Here is a 14,042-nt window from a genome sequence, read left to right as displayed (position 1 = left end):
AAATCAGGATTATTATTGCACAAGGCGTTATCAGGTATTTCTGGTGCAGGTGCCAGAAGGCATCTCCTCTGCTGAGATATATAGGTTTGTGGCCAACTCTTAATAAATTGAGGAGTGAGTAGAAAAGAGGAGGTAACCCGGAGGCGTGTCCTGTCGGAGGAGAGTCTCCGCCCTCCGGAGCGCAGCGGGCTGCTGGATGAGCCGCTCAGCTTTCAGTGACTTCGGGAAAACTGTTTGCATACCGATCTTCCCTCAACGCTGCACGCTTCTCCGAATTGGGATCACAGACCTCGGAAGCGGTGGATTTTATCAGCTGGACGCTGCTGGTCACAATTCACCTTTCGAGGGACGACCACACAGATCTGCATTTTTTTTTTTCTGTTTAATTTGAATACTTACCTCCAGCAAGTCCGAGGCTTCCCCCAAACCGGCTGATAAGAGCATTTTTTCTTTTTGAAGGGGACACAGATTGTCACAGGCAGAGGTTTCGGCGCTGAGAGTCGCGTTGAGGTAAGAGACGTGTCGCTGCTTTACCAAAGTGTCTGAACTTTTAATGCTCTGTGTTGAAATGAGATGTTATGATGCCATTTTGTGCCTCTCGTTTGGGTTTCTTGAGTGTCTTGTTTGCTGAACGGGCTTCTCCATTCACTACAGCGTGTCCAATGGGCGATGTTGTGCACAGTGTTTGATTGCTGCTTTACTTTGTGCTGCAAGTTAAAAAAATGTCTCTTTCAGATGAGCTGCAGGGACATCCCGTTTTTTTTGTTCCCAAGGCATCAAAAACGGATGCTTTGTCATGCGGTATTCAAGACAAGTCGTTTATTCTGCTGGTAAAGCATGTAGACTTGAGTTTACCTCCGTCACGACGGTGTTGTTTTTTGTTTTTTTTCTCAGTAATAACAGACGTATGCACAAACATTAGGCCTATGCGTAACTGAGTTTACTGAGTGTGCCCTTTATGTGTCACTGTGAAGTGTGCTTTACTATGCGGGCTACAGATAATAGTGGGTCATAGTATGAGAAACATGACATCAGGGGGAAATCCGGAGCGATGTGTGTCAGTTCTCCAAGCTGGCGTCCTTCCCACGGGGTTCCAACCATAACCGAGGAGGAGGAGGAGGAGGAGGAGGTCTGTCTGTCCACAGAGATGCGTGGGGTCACCACCAGATGGATGTCTCTGACGGCGCTACCTTTGCTGTAGGGCAGGAGTTCATTGTCAGTCTGCATTAATCACACTGATACATCATCCCAAACTACCTCATCCTTCCACCCTGTCTGTCTGATCTCCACTGAAGTGAACATGACACATTCAAGAGCTCTGAAAAGGAAAACTCAATACTCATTCTGAGGACACTCTTCACAAGCAGAGCGTGTGATTTTCAAGTGATTTTCAGGGTTGATTTCATCACTGGCTCATCCAAAAGTTTTGTTGAAGAAAGTGCAGGCAGGGACAAAAAAAAGTTTCTCACTCACTCAAAATGTGTGATGTCAAAGTAACATCTGGAAATCAGGTTATAATCAGATTTTGCTTAAAGAGATTGGCTCCAAGGGACCCATTAACCGTAGTCCAGGTGAGTGCTGGATTTTCTCGCCTCAAGTTAAAGTCTCACACTTGCCTCAGCTCTCTGCTTCCCTGAGGCTGGTTCAGTCTGTCAGAAAAGGAGAGAGAGAGAGAGGAGTCAAATCACACTCAGCAATCTCCTGTCACGATTAATGAGCTGATATGCTGCTGCATCATGTCAAGATTTACTCATTATTTGTCTCTTTTCTCTCTCAGTTCCACCCTCCGTTTTTTTTCCCCTCCCAAAACCTAATGATCGGCAGTGAACAATTTGTTGAGAGGAACTGGAAACAGAGGCGTGTTTGTTCCTCATGTTGTGGGTGAACATTTGTCTTGTACTGCTGGAGAAGGGGGGGGAAAAAAAGAAAAGAAAAAGCTGAAGTAACAGTAGTATTGATGCTTTTGGAGCAGCTGCCAGCCCGGATGACTAAACTCCGCCTGAAGCCTTTCGCTCCTCGGCTTGATTCACATGAGTGTTGGGAAAATAGTTTGGTTGCTCAGACGCATACAAGTGATGTCTGTGGGATACACGCACAAATGCAAACAACAGGGTTTGTAAAACATACAATGTAAATTACACCACGGATAAAGGTTAGCAGCAACAATGTGGAGGATAGCAATTAGGAGGGAGCGTGTTTGAGTGTATTTCACGTCTCCTCTGAGCCAAGCTGGTATTTATTCCGCCTACAGACACAGAGCACCTGGTGTGAGACTTGCCACTGGTGATCAGTGCGCTCATTTGAATCATGCCTCTGATAATGTGTTGCTCTTAATCACACATTCACAGAGCCAGGGATGAGACAAAGAGCAAAAACAAGAGAACAGAAAGGGGAGTGTAAGAGTGAGTCTGTGTGTGTGTGGGGAGGTGTGTGTGTGTGTGGGGGGGGGGGGGTGGTTCACTTTTCTTGGCAGAGACAGAAAAGTGAGAATTTCGGTGTATGGCAGCTCCCGCAGAGAGACACACAGGGTGACTGACTTGATGCGGCCTGGCCTGGAAGAGCTCTGCTCATTAAAGGCCTGAAATTAATCAATCTGCGGTTCCACATGGTTGGGTGCCTGCCTCAGATTTCTGTCCCAACCCTCCTCTGCAACCTCTCCCCTCTCCCACTGTCAATACCGGCTGATATGCCTGCAAATTAGGCTGCTCCTGCCTTTTTTTTTTTTTTTGGCCATGTCATTCCATCACTGGCCCTGATTTCACATCCTCAACCTCCTCCCACCTCCTCTATCTGTCTCCCTCTGTATCATCTCATCTATTATTCTTTTCTTCCTCATTCCCCCATCTTCCCTCTTCTTCTTCATCCCCCTCCTCATCCAGTCTGCTAGGCACGTATGTGTCCGTATCGATGGGTTAGGAGCAGCAATGTAGAAGGGGGAAACGGGGCTGGGTCATTACTCTTCGCTTGCTTTCCCCTGTATCAGCCCCATTGCTACCGCAGCAGCGGTCCGTAGAGAGCCCGGAACTAAATGGAGTATCTATTGGCTCAATGAGAAAATTGCTTTTTTCGATTGCTAGAGGACCCTTCATTTAATGTGTGTGATGCAGAGGCCTCAGCCAGTAATGGGTTCAGCATCTTTGTTGTCAGGAGACAAGAGAAAATGAAATTTGCTGTTCAGCTGGCAGAAATAATTTACTCTCAGAAAGGTGTATTTTTCCTCGGCTGTTTAACAGCCATAAAGGTGTGTGTTTAAGTGTAATGTCTGCACTGTGTTTTTCATAGCACCTAATGTCCAAACACTGTGGTTGGTGCTGAAGGCAGTTTTATCTAAAGGTCATGTCATACCAAAGACTCGGCTGCCCTATAAAGCAGCCCGCTTTGGTGACTTGATAAAGCTAAATGTTTGTATTCTTCACTGGTTACTCTTAACTGATAAACTGATTTGAAATGCTAAAAAGGTAATTGGGTCAATATTGAAGATGCTCTGGAACTACAAGTGGTAGCCATAATTGTTTTTGGAATCCTGCTGGCATCATATGTCAAGTAAAAAGCCAGCTTCAAATTTAGCTCCACAGATAAATCTGTTTGCGGATATTATTTGGTCAACATAGGCGTATCACAGACATTTTGGTATTTATGCATATGTGTTTATATGTGTGCATTTTCAGTGTAGTCCTGTGAACAATCCACAAAGAAAAAGTGTTTTATATAATAAACGTATCCCCCCCCCATACAATCTGTACTGTTGTCAGTCTTAAAATCCTCCATTGGTAATGTAATGCTATAGTTTTTGATTAGCCCCTTGTCACTTCCCTGCATGAGCACAGGGAGAATTGCTGCACAATCCAGTAACATTCTCACATCCATGCATTCCTCAGGCCTTTGCGTGTCTCCATCTGGGCCAGGAAACAGAATGACCTAAGCGTGGGGCTGCTGGCAGCCCTAGAGTTCACCAAGAGCAGGAAGCTGAGGGGCCTCTCTCTGCTGATGCTTCCTTTTTATCAGAAGGAAGCAGGCCGGCTGTTTGTGCTCAACCTAAGAATTCTTTGTGCTTATCTTGTGTTCACCCTATTTCCCTCCATAATGGCTGTGCTGAGCAGGTAATGAGGTAAAAGGTATGTATTCGACAAGCTGGGCGCTGCAGATAGCAGGATCTCTCCAACGGCCTCTCGGCTCGGTAGGCGCTTAGTTGAGGGTTCACTCAGGCCCCCGTTTCAGGACGTTCAAATCAAATCTCTCTTGAAATCCCCCCGGCCATCTCTCCCTCTGCATTACGTTTTCAGAACTAATAAACCGTGTCACTCGCAGGTGTCCACTAAAGGCTGTTGGAGTAGACCTGCTGGTCATTACACAGAGTGAGGCTACTCACTAAATCCATATGGCTCTGCTGGAAGGTTTCTTCATGACCTCCTTCTCTGTTTCATCCCCCAGATGTAGTCAACATTCAGAGAGGAGCTTAGGCTGACTCGGGAATCTGGAATAGGTATATGACACGGGGAGATTACCTGCCCGGCTTTAGAGAGCTGTGATCCACTGAATGATGCAGAAGTTTAAGCTGCTGTCTGAAAGTGCAATGAACAAAGGCTGTGGAAGGGCACCACACAGCTCTTTAACTTCTGTGGATAAAATGGTGGTGTTTGTTTTTTCTTTGCCAGATGAACAACAATTTCTTTATGATTTCACATAATAGTGCTGGGTTAACTCACATAAGGCTTACTGTTGGCATACTGGGCAGAAGGCTGGGTGCTAATCAAGTTGCTCCAGGGAGGAAGAGTTCAATTTATGAGTCTGTGATTGTTTCCCACTCTCTCTGTCTAACACTGGAGCCTTTCACTATAGATTATTTGCTACCAATTTGAACATTTTCATAGATAAAGAACTCTTGTGCGACTTGCTTCATCTTTTTTTTTTTTGCATAAATCGCTTGGTTCCTGTTAGGGAGCACTGAAGACTCAAAGTTGAGAGGAATCATTATTCAACACAAATGGAGGATTGTCTTCTTTAAAAAAAAAAAAAACCCAGAAGGAAAGATGTGTTGTGTATATAGAAAACATGGTTATCTATGCTTTAGGAATAGATTTAGTGAGTAGACCCAAGATGATGGCTGGAATTTGCTTTTTAGTTGCCCTGTATGCAAACAAGGTGTAATGTGGATAAGTTGGTTCATTTTACAGTAGTAGAGAATTGTGTTTCAAAGTTATCTACTTTTGTTTGTGTCCTCTGTTGTGTGTTTTATTTTAGATGTGTATGTTTGACTATATGTTTTTTGTGGCTCCACAGATAAGGGTATTGTTGGGAATTAGTTTATAAAAATGTAAACTGGATACTTCAATCGTTATTCAAGCCATCTTCCAGTAAAAACCCTCAATTGTTGTGCTATAGATTGATAAACGAAGACCAAGGGTCAGTTATAGGGATTATTCGCTAAATTTCAAAAGTTGATGGTGATTAATCACATTTTTTATTGCATGTTGATGTTTGAAATTACGTAATTCTGCATTTATAAATAAAACATTTTAGGCTTTTATTTTGAATTCCTGTACTGTCTTAAGATGAGAATACTGTACTTGCTGTTTTGAATTCAACCGTGCTTTTGTTTTGAAAAATGTGGGGTTGAAAGGACCTTCTGGTAGATCGCAGGTTACGACATTAACTCAACCACAGAAAAAGGAACTCGTCGTCGATCAAAAACTAAAAAGAAACAGCTTAAAGGGAACGGTAAAAGTGAAATGTTTGATGTCATGACGCGGATATTTTATACTTTTGACTTGTCAACTGAGCTGTAAAGAAGTAAAATGAGACCCTCAAAGATGTGGCAGAGTCATTCCTTTCATCGCTGTGACTACGGTCACTGCGGAGGCTCATCCACTGTGTGTCTAAAGAGACATAATAGCATACAATTAATCGCGATTGAAAAAAAGAATGCATTCATTTCAGTCAATCTGCACACGACAGAAGATAACAATCTGGTCTTGGACGTGGTCCCTCAAAAAAAAATTCCATTTCCACGTCTCATGTTGCAAGTCAGACCGTACACAAAGACAGGCGGCGGAAAAGGAAGGCTTGGACTGGATATCCATTTTTAGTAACTCAGGTATCCTGGTTAAACAGGAAGGCTGGAAATATTGTCTGTCGCTTCCAGAAACAGACGTAAGACAATATTATATGGGTAATGGGTAATAGCAGTCCTTTGAAAACCTTTGTGGCATAAATCAGTTTTTGCAGTAGGCTACATTGTATAACATTACTGATGCCGAGGCACAGCACTTTTCTCCTCATCTTTCTGGGATGGTACTGTGAGCCGAGCTCGACCCAGATCTGTTTTTGCAGCCTCTCCCTGTGACTCATTGGTTCTAATGGTTCTCTTGTCTCCTGACTAAGGCATTTTCCAGATGAAATGGGACTCTCTCCCAGCTTCTGGTCTTTCTCTTTTGCTGTTGCTCCAGCCACAACTGTGTCCCAACACTCCTCCTTCCTCCACCTCTCTCCTGTGTCTCCTTCTGTATTCCCATGTTCTCCTCTTTGAGTGCTCCTGCTCGATCCATCCACTGTTACTGGAAAAGAGCACATAGCTTGACAATAATACCCTCATTAGTTATCTGTAGCTTCTCTTAATGTGTCCTATTTCATTACATATTCAGCTCTGCGTTTTTATGTCCTCTGCCTTAAGGGGCTCTGAGCCCCTAAATATCCTGTTTATTTTTAATCACTGACGATGGGCTACACAGTATAATGTGATAAGATAATTGTTACCCGCAAAAACAAACACACATTTGCTCTAACCACAAATTTATGATGTTATTTACAGTGCACAAATTATCGTCGGGGTGGACAGCAGCATGTTAATGATGACCCAGATAATTAGCCCATTATCATTTTCAACAAATTAAATGCATGTCAGGTGTCGGCGCTGGATGTATGCTCATTAGCTCACTTTCTCTTGTGGGGTCGTTTGTGATTGGAAGGTGTGGTATGAAGCCAAGATGGTGCCATTAAATCAGATTTATATACACATGGAGAACTGTCGGTTGGTTTATATGACGGAGCCTTGTTTGCTTTTCCTGGATTTTCCAGTGTGGCCGAATTATAGAGTAGCACTGGGAGATTTATTTTGAGCTTTGCATCAACTAATGACACTTTGCCGTTCCAGTCACTGATAACCAAACAAACCTCAAATATACAAACACAAATGTACATAAAGCCACCGCACAAACAGCAATGCAACTGGCAGACCTCAGATGGAAATAGGGTTTTATGTATTTACTTTATATAGATTTTATGTCTGTTTGAGTCTAAGCTAAATGTTTAGCACGGCACAGTAAACCTTAGCTAAGAAAGGGATTTCTTTATGATTTGGACTTGAAAGGGAACGTTGTAAATTTCAGTAGACTTAATTGGGCTAATGTGATTCTCCTTCTCCCTTCCTGCATTCTGATTATGTGCATTTGTATTCAAATACCATTCCAGTAAAAGAGTAAGCACCTTTTTAAAAAGCCCCAGCATGCTTCTTTCTGCTCGGCTGGCTGCCTTTGAAGCCCACACACCTTGTCCATGGCACTGCTCCCTGCAGCTGCTGCGGAATAACAGCAGAGTTACAGTCCCTCCCACAGGGCTAGACTCTCCACCGTGTCTATCAGACATGCGGGCTCCTTGTCAGCCTCCAAAGCATTGGGGGGACAGATCAGTGTTTGATTTCTTTTTTTTTTTTAAAGCACAGCAGGATTCATCCACCTGGAGAAACTTTGGGGGGAGGGCCGACTAATGATGTGTCTCCTACCTGGATCACGAGCCTCCCACATAAACGCTCGTGTTTCAGGCCGGCTTGTTTAAGAACAGGAACTGAAAATCTTTAGAGGCTATACATAATGAAGCGGTGTGAGGTGTGAGCCATCTGCCTGTTTGCGTATAGAGCCTCTCTTGTGGTTCGCTTTGCTTGTGTGATAATGTTATCTCACCTGGGGTTACGCCACATTAAGTCCTCTCAGTGTTCGAGTGTGATGCAGGTGTGCTTTCTATGCAGACGTTTCTGTCAGTGTTTCTCCAGTCTCATTCTGTCTATTGCCCACAATCACACCATTAGGCCACTTGTCACTGAAAAGAGAAGGACAAAGGGGTGCTGAACTTTTACTATGGAGCCTTTAAACCAATTGATAATATTCATTTTACAGCCATTTTCCCGTGACATCGTGATCAGGGTCGGAATGCTGTTAAAATGACAAGCTGCTTTGTTCCTTGTTGCAATCAGCGACAAAATGTGCAATGAACAGTTAAAAATGAAATAAAATATCTGGCCATATTTCAAGTTAAAACAACATATTTGTTGACCTGTTAACAGCTAATGTAATTCAACCACTGAACTACTGTTGGCTAGTAAAAATCTGGAAGCTAACCATACCTTTTGATAGCGTTACACAAAATAAAGGGGTTATGTAACGTTAGCTGGGAATTTCTATTCAGAGCTAATGCTATGTTAGCTAGGAATTGTCTTAATACTAACATAAGTCGTTGACAAAGAGTGGCTAGTGGAAATATGTTATTTTTACTTGACATACTTTTGACATACTGACAGTCTTTTTATTAGTTTATTATCGTGAGGCGATGACGCTCAACAATTGTCGGATAGCCTACCCTTAATTCAAAGAAGTTACAAGTGGAATACACAGTACAACGTAACACATTGGTCAGAGACAAATGGCCTGTGAATGGTGATTTAAGGCCGTTCAGTTGACACAACCTTTGCCAACAATCCAGACCAGTTTGTGTGAGTTTTTCAGAGATGGTACTTGGACAATTGCCTGCCTTACTTCTTATTTGATGATGCATTTACTCGCCTGAACAGCCTCCTGCATGATGTCTGACTGAATAATAGCCTCTCCCATTTAACAGCAGATCACATTTACATGTTGTAGACATTTATTTTTACCCCTCGAAGGGGAAAACAATTAGACAGCAAAGACCAGGCGCTGTACTACCTCATGATTTCTTTATGCTGCTTTATGAAATTTTCAGCCCACCGCCACTTTAACAGCGCGCTCCTCGAGACAGCATTCACAGGTCAGTGCACTAAAACGCGGCCTCTGTCCTTTGGGTAAACAGTCGGTCAATGCCAGCCGACGTGTTACGGCCACGAGCAAACCACCCTATTACTTCAGAGGGAGTGTGCTGCATTTTTAGAAACCCAGTGGATCAAATTCAACAAGGAGTTCTTAAGAAGAAGGCATGGCTTTCTAAGAAGAAAATAGGAAAAAATAGATATGAGGGGGTATCGTCTTAGCTGTGAAATAGTTATTAGGGTAAACACATGCACACCATGAAGCATAATTCATTTTTCTCTAATCCTTACCTCGCTGCATCTTCTCTTCTGTGAAGCTTGAAGCCAAAAAAGGGAACTCACAGCACAGAGCACTGTTCCCCCATTCAAAGTACAATAAAGTAGTTTGATCATGGAAAGAGGTATTTCCAGTTTTTCAGTCTGAAAAAATTCTATAAATTCCTGGGGATCACCTTCACATGTGTTTGTCAGAGATAGCACAGACACAGCAGGTGTGAAATTAAATTAGCTGTGGTGTTCATTGATTTAAGCGTTATAAAGAAGAGTGAAGATGTCGTCAGGGATTTTTTTTTTCAGTTGAATGTCAGGTGATGTCAGTTTCTCAGTGGTTTGTCACCAGTCTCTCCCCCCCCCCAACGGCAGGCCAGCAGAGAAGTCTTCCAACCTCATCTTGCCAACCTAGATGTGACGCCTTAAAGTGTGAAGTGTTTGAGGTTAAAACACAAAGCACAGGTGTTTCCCAAGATTTGTTTTTTTGTGTCCCGGAGAAACAGGTCTGGATCATCTTTCCTGATAACACTTTGCAGGAGTCAGATCCCATGTGAAATGCCTCAGCAGCAGTGTTGAAGCCAAAGTCATTTTGTGGGTGTTTCTGAAAACCCCTCAAGCCATACAGTACAGTAGAAATAATAATAATTTGTCTTTGTAACTGGTAGAGCAGCTGTTGGCTCCAAACTGGTGCCCCGATTGGATAGAAAACAAAACATGATTTAACACACAAAGAATGATTTTACATAACTCTCTTCAAGATTTAAAATAAAATGTAGTCTCAGTCAATAGTCCGACATGATCTCATTTGACCTCACCGCATAAAAATGATGCAATAAAGACACAATGACAGAGGAGGAAGCCAATGTTGTGAGCAATTACCAAAAACCACTTTTGCTTATCTCTGCAGGCAGTTTGGAATTGGACAAGCTGCTTTTTTTTTTAAACGTAATAAGAAACAGATGTCCAAACTTTTCCGTCTCAAAACATCTCTGGGTTTGCTTTACATTCCCCACATTTAGAGCAACCCCAACCTCACCCTCGCTAATCCAGTCTGTATCACGAGCAATCACAACACCCCCTTCAGTTATTTGGCTGGCTCGTTCTGTGTATATATTTATTCTATTTCTTTTGGCAGGAACCAAAGGTCTGTTGTGTTTCCGGCAAGCTTGACACTATTAGAGACAGTGGGATATATTTCAAACTTAGAATAACAAAAAAAACATTTAACGTCTGCTCCTGTAACTGCACACCTCATTATACTAAATATCTTCTCTAATCTCCTCGTGCTTTGTTCATATATTACCCATTTGGTGGCTGGTGTCAAAACAAGCTTCATGTTGGGAAAATATATATTTTTTTTTTAACTTTCATAGTAGTAGAGACTTATTTAAAAAATCTGCAGCATTCATCTAAGAAGATTTGACAAATGCTGCTTTAGTTTTCTATTCACATGTGACATCAGTCACACTGTTTTTGCTTCGGCTCACAGGATACTCTCTACATGCATCTTGAAGACAAGTCGAAGGGAGTTTTCAAATCCTTGAAGCAACAATATGTAGGAATTCAGTTAATTCGATTAAAGTGCCTCCAAAAAGTAACTTCACTGTCGTAAAACACACAAAGTGCTGTTACGCCTACATCTCTTAGACAACGTAAGATGGATTTATTTATTTATATGTATAAAACCATAGGCACTTTTCGCAAGGTGACCACGGCCCGCTGCCAAAGTTACATACTGCGGTAAACAGGCCATTGGGCCGCACTTTTGACATGGGAGGGACGCCATTCTACCAGTTGGAAGTTATTGTGCCTTTGGAACGATTATTTGAAGGTGGAAAATTGATGTATTGTTGCTTTAAATAAGCAGAAGAGCAGCGCTGTGTTTCCCCATAAATATCCCAGCTGTGGTCACTCCTGTGGTCATGTTACAGTAGTGGAGAGCACATAATGGGCTGTTTATTTATAACTGTGAGGTCGCAGTAGGCTTAAAGAAAGAACTGTTTTCCCCGCTCACTCTGCAATGCATGCTTAAATGCATTACTCAGAATTTCATCACTATCCCCAATTAATACTCAAGACAACATCAGCAGCATTTGCTCAAGCAAGACAGTTGTCAGTAGCTCCTAGCTGAAAGAATTTTAAGTAAGCTCGGCAGCTGTTATTTTACTATTCAGAACTTGTTATCTGCGTATGCTGCATGAGCAGGTTCATCAACAAGCTGCAGTGTTTTAAATTATGGCTGTTTTCATATTCCTTTGTGTTTCAGTCTTAAATCAAACCATCATTTTAAAAGGTTTGACCCCACTGTGTCCGTTGTTCCACTGACCACATTCTTCCCCACACAATTGCCTCAGATCCATCATGTTTTGCGGTGTAAACCTATTGACTTGTGTTTCTTTGGGGACCTAATCTTGGACCGCCTCCAAGCATCTCAGTTTCCATCCTCTCCCCATCTTTCCTCTGTCTCCCATAAATCAATGTGTTGTAATTGCATAAACTCCCTTTCCCACAGCTCGGCCCGGCAGCTGAGAGAAAGTGTTTCACTATCGCCAGTTAACCTTAACCCACTGATTCCCACCACCGCCTTGTCCTGGCTTGTGAAACTTTTACTTAGGCCTTTAAATATCTCTGTTTGCAGAGCTTTCTTTCATTGGTAATGTTTGATGTTTTATGCATTGTTTTTCCAAGCAGCAGGGTGGTGGAAGTTATCTCTCTCACAGCTGGTACCGAATGTTTACATCTGGCTAATACACTCTAAGCTCGGCAGATTAAATCTCATTTCTCTGAGTGCTTTTTGTGTTGAGCCAAGCGTGATTTCTCCTGACGTCTCCCCTCTCGTGGCTCCCTCGGTCTGTCAAAGGAATGTTTTTTTTTAAAGCACTTCTGCGTTTTCACAAGATTGTACCCTGGAAATTGTCCAACCCTCTTTTTCCACGTTTCAGTCCCTCCTGACTTTCTCCTGGGATTCACTCACAGGCAGGAGATCTCGTCAAAGGATGTTTTTCAACTATCTGTGCTGCAGGTACCGAGCTCACAGTCATCCAGTGTGGAGGGAAGTGAACATTTTTTTGCAGGAGACCGAAGTCTCTCACTCATACTGACTGTTCAGAATTCATCTTTATCCCGGTCTCATCTTCTGCTGCTAATCCTCCTGCCATCCGTCTCCCTCTACTCTGCTGCAGAACACGTGTGATAAAACCATTTTCCTGCCTCTCATGCAGAAGCAGAAACACATTTTCGAGCTATTTGGCCATTAGTGCAGACATATTTGACAGTGTGAGAGACAAAACACTTGAGTCATTTTTACTGTGATGTTGTGAGTTTGTCACAGCTTGTTACCTGCTATCACCACAGCCACCACATACAGTGCTGAGGCAGATGAAGGATTCAGAAGGATTCAGGGTTTGGCACATGTGCAGCTTTATGAGGAGGTCCCGTTGAGGAGCGCCTATGGGCTGAGGAAATGATCCAGATGCAAAGCTTCTGGCTCTCGTAACCCAGTGGGACACCTGCCCTGCTGCTCCTGTACAGCCCCCTGCAAACTCAGACAACTATCTCTGTGAGCAGCTTTGAAATGCTTTTGCTTGCTGGTTTCTCTATGCAGCTTTTCTGATTCGCGTGGCTTTTCTGTCCTTTTGTGTTTCAAAAAGAACTCGTGCGATAACACCTAACTACAACTATATTTACAAGACTTGTTTTTTTTTTTTAGAAAGGAATCCTGCTGGAGGACTAAAACAAACAAATAACACATGTCAATCAGCAACACAATGTCCGATGAGCAACCAAATCACTGTTTGCTCGTTTCTTTTCCCGAAAAAAAAGAAAAGAAATGGAAAAGGGTTAGAGTAGAAGAAGATAGAGTAGATATGACTGTTTCCACTCACGTTACATATGTGTACTGTACACAGTTATAGATCTTTGAGTTTGTAGTTTTTTCAAAAATTCAGTTTTCTTTGAGCTTGACAACACATTTGTTCTTATTTTTATACATAAATAAAATTCAGTATTGTTGATTAGTTTGTTGCGAACTGACTAAACAATAGTCAAACTACTTTGCCAACACATGTGGTCGTCAGATGAGATGACCTCACAACGCACCTGATTTGCTACAACATTGGAGATAAATCTGTGGTCATGTATTTCTGTTTTCTTCTGTCCATGTTGAACAACAGGTTGATTCCTTTACTTCACTTCTTCTTATTGTTTTGGGCAGAGTTATTGGCTGCATTACTGTGACAATTAACATTGCCATGACAGAGTTATGAAATCCAAAATACCATCAGACCTTTGATAGAAACTGGGCAGCTATCCTGCCATCTGCCTCCGTGGATGTTTATACTTTGCGTCGTAATGTGACCCATATGTTTGTGCTCATAAACAAGGAAGTCATTGTGTTGTTTCAGCTCAGTATTTGCAGCATTGTTTTTCCACATCGGATCATGGCTGAAACAACAATTTGGAGCCTCAAACATGCCAAATATAAATATATTTGCTGGATTCAATCAATCAATTAGAGATACTCACTGCTATGTGAATGTTAATATATTGTGTGAGTTAGCTCTGCTGGGTGTGCTCTGTTAGGTATGCAGTAAAAACCATCAGCAATGGAAACCAGACACACTGGGCCTCAAGTTCTGGGCTGAACTGATGTTTTAACTACCAGGCAAAAATCCAATTGTCCCTCAGCCTATTTTTTTTTTTTTTTTTTTTTTTTTAAGTT

At 42.4% G+C, this 14,042-nt stretch overlaps 1 protein-coding gene across 1 annotated transcript in view; it reads left to right on the top strand.

Moving 5' to 3' along the window:
* The first annotated feature begins 230 nt into the window (after positions 1-230).
* Positions 231-14,042, top strand: part of tspan18b (tetraspanin 18b) — a 32,245-nt gene continuing 18,433 nt past the window's right edge. The window contains exon 1 of the mRNA XM_061035674.1: positions 231-510. The gene's annotated coding sequence lies outside the window, so the exon portion shown is untranslated. The remainder of the gene's footprint in view (positions 511-14,042) is intronic.

Source organism: Labrus mixtus, chromosome 4 (genome assembly GCF_963584025.1).
Source record: "Labrus mixtus chromosome 4, fLabMix1.1, whole genome shotgun sequence".
NCBI classification, from domain to species: Eukaryota; Metazoa; Chordata; class Actinopteri; order Labriformes; family Labridae; genus Labrus; species Labrus mixtus.
Note: the sequence above shows the minus strand (reverse complement) of the source record. Positions and strands in the feature narration are given on the sequence as shown.